This window comes from Aulonocara stuartgranti (assembly GCF_965226115.1).
Source record: "Aulonocara stuartgranti genome assembly, chromosome: 2".
NCBI lineage: Eukaryota > Metazoa > Chordata > Actinopteri > Cichliformes > Cichlidae > Aulonocara > Aulonocara stuartgranti.
Window position 1 is genome coordinate 19,564,583 of NC_138940.1, and position 9,795 is coordinate 19,574,377.

At 39.2% G+C, this 9,795-nt stretch overlaps 1 long non-coding RNA gene across 3 annotated transcripts; it reads left to right on the forward strand.

Annotated features, from left to right (window-relative positions):
* Positions 1 to 1,835: 1,835 nt before the first annotated feature.
* Positions 1,836 to 4,942, forward strand: LOC309718719. Of its 3 annotated transcripts, XR_014280061.1 has the most exons (6): positions 1,836 to 1,896; positions 2,018 to 2,149; positions 2,565 to 2,628; positions 2,987 to 3,139; positions 3,506 to 3,596; positions 4,191 to 4,942. It is a non-coding gene; the product is annotated as an uncharacterized lncRNA (long non-coding RNA). The 3 variants fall into 3 exon arrangements; XR_014280062.1 differs by having other exon boundaries at positions 1,855 to 2,149; XR_014280063.1 differs by having other exon boundaries at positions 1,855 to 2,149; positions 2,593 to 2,628.
* Positions 4,943 to 9,795: the final 4,853 nt, after the last annotated feature.

A 9,795-nucleotide genomic window follows, 5' to 3' on the forward strand; every position in this document is an offset into this window, starting at 1 on the left:
GACAAGCAGATCCCACCTGAGATATTTTCTGGGGTGTTTTTTCCTTGAGTGGAACAGTGAAACTTCAGGAGGTGCAGGGGCATCAAACTGCTGCTGGCTGTGTCCAGATGTTGCAGAGAGCATCCCTCATGACTGAGGGCCCTCGTCTATGTGGTGTTGAAATCTCCCAAGGAGGTGGCTCTTCTGTGTTGTGCCATGCGCTTGTGAAGTGGCTGTTTGGTCTCTCCAATCTCTACATTGGAGAGACCATGGCACAACACAGAAGAGCCACCTCAACAGGACAAGACTCAGCAGTCCATCTGCATCTTAAGGATAAAGGACACTCTTTCGAGGATGCCAATGTTCACATTTTGGACAGAGAGGACAGATGGTTCGAAAGAGGAGTGAAAGAAGCCATCTATGTCCACTGTGAGCGACCATCTTTGAACAGAGGCGGGGTTTACGACACCAACTCTCTGCCATCTATAATCCAGTTTTGAGATCCCTTCCCAGACGCCTTAACGCCTACTCACATCCTGGGCCATCTGACCTCAGGAATTCGCATGATAAGGTGGGGCCAGGTTTCACAATGAACACACCCGAAACCCTGGCTGATTGGGACCCACGCCCAGTTTCCCACCTTGGCTCAGGCGATTAGAGGATCATCAGGGGGTTCTTTTGTCCCTCTGTGGGGGGTTACTCCCACTAGGTTTATATCTGGGACTCTCCACCATTTGACCTTAGAACTGAAGAAGCTTCTCGGATGAGAGGTGAAACGTCTTCAAGCAACTTAAAGAAGTCCAGACGCTTTTCTTTCCAAGCTCCTTTGACTACGATGACCTGGATGACTGAGAACCTTCACAGATTTATTCTGCACAGAAAATGAACTCTAAATCATGAAACCCTTCTATTTATTGGACTCTTAACTGTAAATGAAATACATTGGTACCAAAGCATATGATTTTTAAACCTTTTATCAACTATTCATATTTTAACCATTTTTTTATAACAGTAGACTTTTTTTTTCTTTGTACTGCAAGCCTGAATAACTGCAGACAGGGCTACACATAGAAATAAGCTCAGTGGAAATTACGTGGCATGTATGGGTTTCCTTGTATGTCTGAAGATACACTGCAGGCACAATGTTTTCTTTGCAGCAAAATTCTGGCAGATAATTTGGTGAAGGCAGCCCATCGTCGTAGCAGCACCAAGCACTCAGGGGGTCTTGGATTCTGACAGTTTTACTTCAAAACCTCTTCAGTTTTACCAAGTCAGAAGAATAGACTGAAGAGTATGAAGCAAAACTCTGGAGGAAGTTTCCTCTGTTACTACTTGTGAAACAAAAGCCAAACTCAGTTGTCAAAAAACTCATTCTCTCTGCGTTTGGCTCAAACTATGTAGAATACATCCATGAACATATTTTGCTTTGCTAGTTAATTACAGAAGCTGTCAAAGTCCATTTTCCATACGAGAGAACATTTGAAAAGTGTGGATGTACTGCAGACAATGGCAGAGCACACATAGGTGTGTGAAGAAGGTGAATCCAGATATAAAGTGGAAGCTTTGTTTTATTCACTACAAGAAATTTACCAGTAAGACCCAAACAGTTAAATGTTGTTTTATGCAGTTTACAGTGGTTATCTTTGGAAATCTTTGTCATGACAGCTACTCATTTGGCAAAAAAAACATCATGATGATCCACAAGACTTTTGGGAGAACATTCTGTGGACTGATGACAGAATACTTTAGTGTTTTGGATGGTTTATACCCTGGTACATTTGGTACAAAACTAAGAAGAGCATCAAAGGAACAGTCAAGCATAGTGGTGGTAGTGTGATGGTCTTGGCTGCTTTGCTGCTTCAGGAATGGACAACTTGCTACACTGAAAAAAAGGGACTGGCCATCTCTTGGATTTATGTAAGCATCTTGCATGCATTTAACACAATTGCCTCATGTTTTAAAGTTAAATGTAACTATATAGTGTAAAAACTACATGATATGCAGAAAGGGTGTATTAAATTGTTCATATCATGTTCAGGTGACGTAAGTCAATAAGATAGCAACGTTAAATCTCGTGAAACCACGCGTGATTTCATCTCGCGGGCTTTGGATCGTGGTTTAAAAAAGGCATCCATCTCAGTCAAGTCGAGCAGCCAACTCTACGTTTTTGGTATGTCTTGATTTTTTGAATTCATTTTTACCATAATTCAGCCAAATGTAGTTAAACGTCTAGAGTGTCGCCATGTAACATGCTAAAAAAGAGCCGTTAGCTTATTTGCTGTTTTATCTGTTGTCAAAGAATTGGCGCTTTTTCATTTGAATTTGTCTTTGGCACAAGAGCCGTAATATCACATTAAACCTAATTACGAGGCACTCATAACATAATTTGGTTTTCTGTGTGAATAGATTTGTCAACTGACTCTTCAGTTACATTGTGTATTTACTGCACCGTGGTGTTAGTGAGATTTTGGACATTGAACAGCTTTAGCTAATATCATCAGCGGCATTATGCTAGCTTACATCCCTACCCCTCCTGCCCTCACCTGCTGTCCTTTTGTTTTTGTTTTTTTTTGCTGCACATTGAGAGATGACCTCTATTCTGCATTTCACCAGGAGTCAGCTGATGGATTGTGGGTTCAAGGTGTTATGGTAAGAAAGTATATTCTATTTTCGTTTCTGTAACTTAATTATAATAGGTTTTTTATAATTATTAGGTGCATGCATACTCACCCTATTAATACAACTGAGAGATCCAAAATCTGCCATAGGTTTAACTTATACCTGTATGTATTGCCAGAAAGGTGATTACTGGACTCGCATTAATGCACACTTGAACTGAAATGAGGTTGTAACTTGTGGGTTGTTGGGTTGCAAATCAGAAACAAACATCTTTGGATTTTTTTTAATCCCATAAGATCTGGAAACACAGTTTTTATTCAACAAAACATTACTGATTAACCAAGCACAGTGCCTGCTGTTATTTCAAAATAATTTTATGTCATTTCAGATAAAATGCAGCATTCCAGTGCATCCCAACCATGCCTTTACAGTCAAGGTTTCTGACGGAGCTGAGTTTTTCTCTGACAGTCTGCTGAAAGTGTTTGCAAAGTGATCGGGGGAACAGGGCACAAAGCTAAAGGATGTAGCTGCCATAATGACAGTAAGAACTTTAAAATTCTTTAACTACAAAGTGTATATGTATTGCATTAGGTCATTAAAAGATTTTTATGCTACATCCATTGAAACAGTCAACTATTACCTGTGAGTAATGATTCCACTAAAAGGATGCCATAATTTTCGTCATGCATTTACTGGCCCACTGAGAAAAAATTATCTTTTTTTAAAAATAAATGTTCTGGAAACTATATATCCATAAAGTTGATGTCAAACAGGAACTTTTGATATTGCTTTGTAGATGCTGGTGTTGCATGTTGACTGGTTTAAAAAGTCAAGAGTTTTTGTCTGGGATCATTTTCTTCTGTGCTACTGAAAAGTTCACAAATCTCTGTTTTCTTTGTTATAATAGTCAAGGATGACATTAATGCTCGGAGTCCCTCATCAAAGTGCTCCGCATCTGTGTGAAAGACAATTGCAACATCTTGGTGCAGGAGTTCATGGTGAGTGTTTTATGAGTAGATTGTGGCTTTGCAACATTTAAAAATGCATTTAGTTATCCACTTGATCCTCATTGGACTGGTTAGGACCAGTAGTCCTCTTTAATAATTTGAAGTTCACATGAGGCCTGGTAGTGAACTCGGCCGCCGGCCCTTGAGGCCCCATCCCCACCCCTGTATTAGGGGTCACATCAGTGTGAAAAAACTTTAAATTTGTCATTCTAATGAACAAAGGAAAATCCCACCAATATTTATATTAGCTTTTGTTTGAAAAAATGACCAACTGACCAACAGCTAACCAAATTGTGGGGCTGAAAGTCTAAATTCTAACATCTTCTGAGTGACATAACCTGGATTTCTGATGGGCCGGTGTCTTTCTAACAAAAACTAATGTAAAGCATTTGAAATTATTATGTTTTTCACCCTCTCTTAGAAACTCTGTTAGACCATGAATGGCAGCATGGCAGGCCACTCTTTGGCTATAGCTATTTACTATGTTGCTTGCATTGGTTTAAATTACTCTAACATTAGAACTGGTAGATTCAAAAGAGATGAGTTTAAAAAGGAATCTTAAAGAAATGTTTTGTGTTTAACCAGGACTTGACTGAGGCCACTGCACAGATTGAGAAAACCACAATGAACATCTGTCTCCAGAGGATGCGGCAGGCAATGACTTTTCTGATGTTGTTCTTCAAGATCTGGATAACGTGACCTTTGCAGTAGCCATGCTGTTTGGACCTTTTTTATTCCTTCAACATGAGTTACCCATCACAACTCTGCTACACTTTTGAGGTGATTCAATGGGTGGTAATGGAGTTGGATGCAACTCAGCTCTCAAGAAAAGCTCACAACTAAGACAAAACTGCTCCTGCAACGAAGCTCACTGTTATGCATGTGAGGTGACCAGCTCTAGGTGAGAGGACATTTAAATCTCACACTTGTTCTGCTGCATTTTTGAAGCTCAATTCCAGGAACGGATCGCAGGGTTCATTTTTATATACTCTGCAACTGCCATGAGGACGAGCCGTTTTTTGTTGTTGTTTGTTTTTCCTTTTGCTCTGTACAAGTTCTGTTTGTCTGTTTGGCAGCATTTTTAAATTTCTCTTTGTATTTTTTCTTTCTTTTACTAGTGAAGAGATGTAGCGTGAACAGTTATACAGTCTAAATATCCCATATGGGTCGTGTGAAATGGTATTTTCAGTTTCATTCAGTTGAAGTAAAGAACGTTGAATATTTCTAAGTGTGCTGTTTTGAACCAAGATGTCACAGTATGATCAGTGCTGTAATTTTTGACAGTCACTGTATCAATGTTATTTTTGCGTCTCTTGAATAAAGGTTTTGACCTGCAAGTGCTAATTTCTTTAGTTATTGGGGTAAAATGGGTAGTGTTAATAGGAAGGTGTTTGCCAATTCAGTAACCTAATTTAATGTTAATGGAAACTAACATTACCTCAAATTGTTTAGTCATAATTGTTGTTTAACTGAATCTTGACGTTAGAGGCCTTAAATAGAATGTTTTGTATTGTTCTTTCCCAACATTTTTCAAAAGAAACAGTCCAATTTCTTTGCTGTGATTGATTCCAGAGAACACGGAAGAACTGACATTATTTAACTGTTGATTTATATAGATTCAGTAGAGGAGTAATGTCAGTTTAATTCTTTACCTACTGTCAATGCAGTGAAATTAGACATTTTGTTTTGAAAGGTTACTGGTGGATGCCAGCAACCATCTTGGAAGAGAACAATACAATCTGTTATAAGGCCTCCATTTGAAAATTGTGTATTTGATACTAGAATATAATAGCAAAATGTAATTTGAAGATAACATGTAGTATTTAAGTGACCAAGTAGTATTGGGTAAAAGTTATTGAATCGTGTTGGGATAACGTGAGAAAATTGTGAAGGATTAAAATATTCCAAGAGCTCAAATTACTTCATCAAAACATGTTTAAGTCACATTTTATCAACACAAATTGCACAAGTTTATTGAACATGAATAAATCGTGTTAATTTAACTCAATTGTTTAAGTTGCTGCCAAAGCAAAACATCTGTGTGCAACAAATGTCCACCATTGAATTAAGTAAATCCAACAACATATTTTTTTCAATGTATGAAACATAAATTCAGCACTTTACCAGAAAATCCTAAAGGACAGTGTCCATCCATCAATTCTGAAACATGTGAAAAAAAGCAAATAAAATGAAGGGGGTAAATTTAAAGCACTGTGTTTATGTCATGGATCTGCTTCTCCCAGTGGATTCTCCTTTTCTTTCTCCTTCTCTCACTCTCTTGCCCCCTCTGTTTTGGTGTGTGTGTAGTGTTGACAGTGGGCTGGACTCTTTCTGAGTCTCTGCCCTTCTCACCTGTGGCTGATCGCTCACCTGTAGAGGATGAAAAATCACAGCCCTTCTTAAGGCAGAGATAGACAGCCATTCATTGCTGGAACCTTGACCCACAACCCCGGCTCATTCTCTAGTTGAGTCCTTGTGTGTTTCCTTGCAACTTCCTTCGGTTACTGTTTGTCTTCCTTGTGTGCAGGATGTTGTTCCCTTCAGCGTTTCCTTTGAGTGTGATGAGAGAGAGAGTCTTCCCTCAAACCGTGAGAGTGTGCGTGGATCGTGGATTTTTTCCTTGTCTGTTAATAAATATTCTAGTTTAGCCATGACAGTAAAGATCAGTATCGCCTGTGTGACAGCAGCCAGTCATTAATGTACTCATTTTGTGTGTTAATGCTAAATTATCAGCTAGCACTAGTGGGTTTGGTTAACAAGCTGTATCTATAGACTGTACATGCTCAACACACATAGCATAGCTCTGATTAATAAAATATGATAAAGTACAAAGAACTTGGATGGTCGCTGTCCCACAGTAGGTTATTTTATTTGTCAAATAGTTCCATTAAAAATGTTCCAAAAGACTAATACAGCAGTTACTGGAATGTGGGAACATCGCATTGATTTTAAAATCTTATTGGTCACTTTTAAAATCATAAATAACACCACGCCCAGCTATCTTATGGATCTCCTCAGCTTTTATACCCCTGGGAGAGCGCTTAGATCAGCAGGCCAAATGCTCCTGGTGCGACCTAGATCCCGCCTTATGACCAGAGGTGACCGCACATTCACCTCTGTTGCACCCTACCTCTGGAGTAATCTTCCTCAAGCTATCTGATTCAATTCAGTCTTTTAAATTTTGTTTAAAAACATGTTTATTTAGCCTTGCCTTCCCTGCCTCCTAGACCCTGCATTTTAACTGTACTATAACCTTTTTGCTTTTATTATTGTTTTTATGTTTGAACCTTCAGCCTTTCAGCTCGTGCCTACTATGCCTGCTATCTTTGGTTAGTTATGTCTCCCACCTGTTGGTATATTCTATTTGTACGTATATTATTTACTTGTATTTATTATTGCTCTCATTTGGTTTCTGTGAAGCACTTTGGCATACACCTTGTTTTTAAATGTGCTATATAAATACATTTGTATTGTATTGTATGGGAAGGTGAGGTCTACCAGTGAACACATGCCACGTCAGTGTATCTGCCACTCAAACGAGTCACATTCCTCACTAAAACATTCGCCTTGTTCTAATCAATGATTTATTCAAAAAAATATTATGTAAATTAACCCTCTGTACAATTATGAGGGCAGATCCATCCACAAAGACCAAAAGCTTCTTAGTAAAAGGCTGTGAAGATGCACGTTGGTATTCTAATATTGGAGTTTACAGAGACTGCCTCACTTTTGGCGACAGCTTCAAGTGGTCAATAGAAGAGTAGCAGTGTTATACAACTAATAAAGCTTTAGTTAAATTTGTAAGGTTCCTAGATCTGTCTTAAAGACTCTCGTCATAACAAGCTGTCAAGTACAAACATGTACTTCATGTGGCAATGGTGTGCCTTGCAAATAATGGCATTGTTTTGGACTAGATGTGCAAATAAACAGTTACAATAGCTTTAAGGTCATCTGGGGTTATGTAAGGTCTTTTTTGCAGAAGGAGCATGCAGCAGTAAATTTGTACAGATGCAAGAACTGGAGCGCTGGGGCTGTGGTATGCATCCAATTCTATTATGGATGTCTGATGTAAAGGACATTTGTTTCCATGGTGCATCATGCTAAAGCCCACATATAGCCACAAAAGCAATGAGCTTTGACTTGTGGAACAATACAGCGATGGCATGGATTTACAGGGAAGATGTGTTCCAGCAAATCTTGTCTGGGTGTCGACTTTTGGTGCTCTGGCTTCCTCAGTGTGAGAGCAGCATGACAGGAGTTGTGTCACACTATGCTCTCTCTGCACGTGTGTGGGTGGTGTATATGAGCCTGTGTTTGGCTCTAACTTTTTTCTCTGCCATAGACAACAGGCTATGTGTGTGCATGTGTGCAGGCAGCCACACAACCTCCTGCAAGTTTAAATGGCTTTGTCTCTCTACCTTATATCACCTGGTTGTCTGTGGCATGTTTGTGCATTTGTGTGAGATAGCTACTGTGGAGTTAGCCTAAGGTACTAAAATAGCTTTACTTAATCCCTCAGGTTTCAATAGCTGTCGCCATACCTTATATCACCTGAGCCAGGAAGGGGGAACAGCAGCACAAACTAAATAAATAAATGAGAAAAAGCAAGAGAGAAATGGAAAAGAGGGAAGAGAGAAAAAGAGATGGGAAAGGAGACGACAGGCGAGGTGAGGGTATTAAGAAACCTCAAGTCAAGAATAGAGAAGTTAACAAAGACTGCATGAATGTAATGGACAATCTGTTTGTCTCCTTTTCTTTCTCTGTTAAGCACGACTGTCAGTCCGTCACTCACCCAGTCCTTTAAACAGTGAACCTCCATCAATTATTTATCTCTAGCTCTTGTACTTTCCACTACAGATTGCAGGCTTATTGCAGAGCCTTGTAATCACATGTCCTCTGTGTCAGATGGGGCTGAAATAGTTACAGAGGACGCATAACATCTGAAACCACGGCATTCTGGGATGTGATCCTCGTTGTCAAGCCGTCAACACCTACAGGGTCAGTCATCCCGTTATGACTCACTCACTGTGGCCTTGCTTTAAAATAGCTCATAATGGCCTGCAGCAAAGGCTTGTTGAACAATGTCACACACAAACAACTGCATCTAGCTTGTGTATTGTAAACAGAAGCTGAGCAGATCTTTCAGTTCTCTTCATATCATTGAAAAAGCTCTGATACGGGTAAAAACTGCCACCTGTGTCTCTCATCCAGGAATCCAACTGTTGGAAATATTGTGGTTATTTTGCTCCGTAGACATAAAATATATGTTTTATCACAACATTAGCACTAATACATAATGAGATGCTGATGGGGTATCATTACTACTAAATTCCCACACACCATACACCTTCCGTTTCATGGAATGTACGGAGCATCCAAAAAGTTGTACCATATAGCCCTGTAAATCCAACTCTCAGGAGCATAGCTCTGTTGCTTATTCTTGGGTTAAAATAGAGACATTTCCTCATTACAAAAATAGTCATAAATATGCTTTTAAAGGTTTTAGGACAGGCACGATTAAACCACATCTTTCCAGCAGGAAATAAACAAATGTGTGATACTTTCAATAGTAGTTTAAAGTTTTGTTGAGCTACCATCCACACAGAGATTCTTTGATGCGTGTGTAGTACACGCATAGCACAGCTACAGCCCTTAGAGGATCCGTTCATATGAAACATACCAAAGGTTCAGAACAAGGTGCTTTATGGGAGGACAGTTTTCTTTTGCAAATAGCTAGCTTCCTCAAACACCATGAAGCAAAGGTAGTTTTAAGTGTCTTTCTTGATTCAGCAAGTAAAACCCTCATAACAAGGAGAGAAAGACAGCATCAGCTCATAATGGCAACATTAGAAATAGAAATATACAGACAGACCTATCAGGCAGAACCCTGCAGTGTGTTTACTGTAATTCATGCTGTGGCATTAGTCCAATTTGGACACACATTCAAACTTATTTTGTAATTCTTATTTGTATAGTCTTCCGGTTTGATTATGAGCAGCTGGTTAAAGTTAGAGTTGGTGAGACTTTGTCTGATTTGTGTTGCTGCAGTGATAACAGTTGGACTGGAATATGACTTTTGCTATCTCCTGCAAGCAATTTGTCCCACTCCTGATCCTGTAGTATTTTGCCAGCATTAGATTTAGGGACAGGTTATAAATTGTAATCTCACATATTATTATAGTTTCAAAGT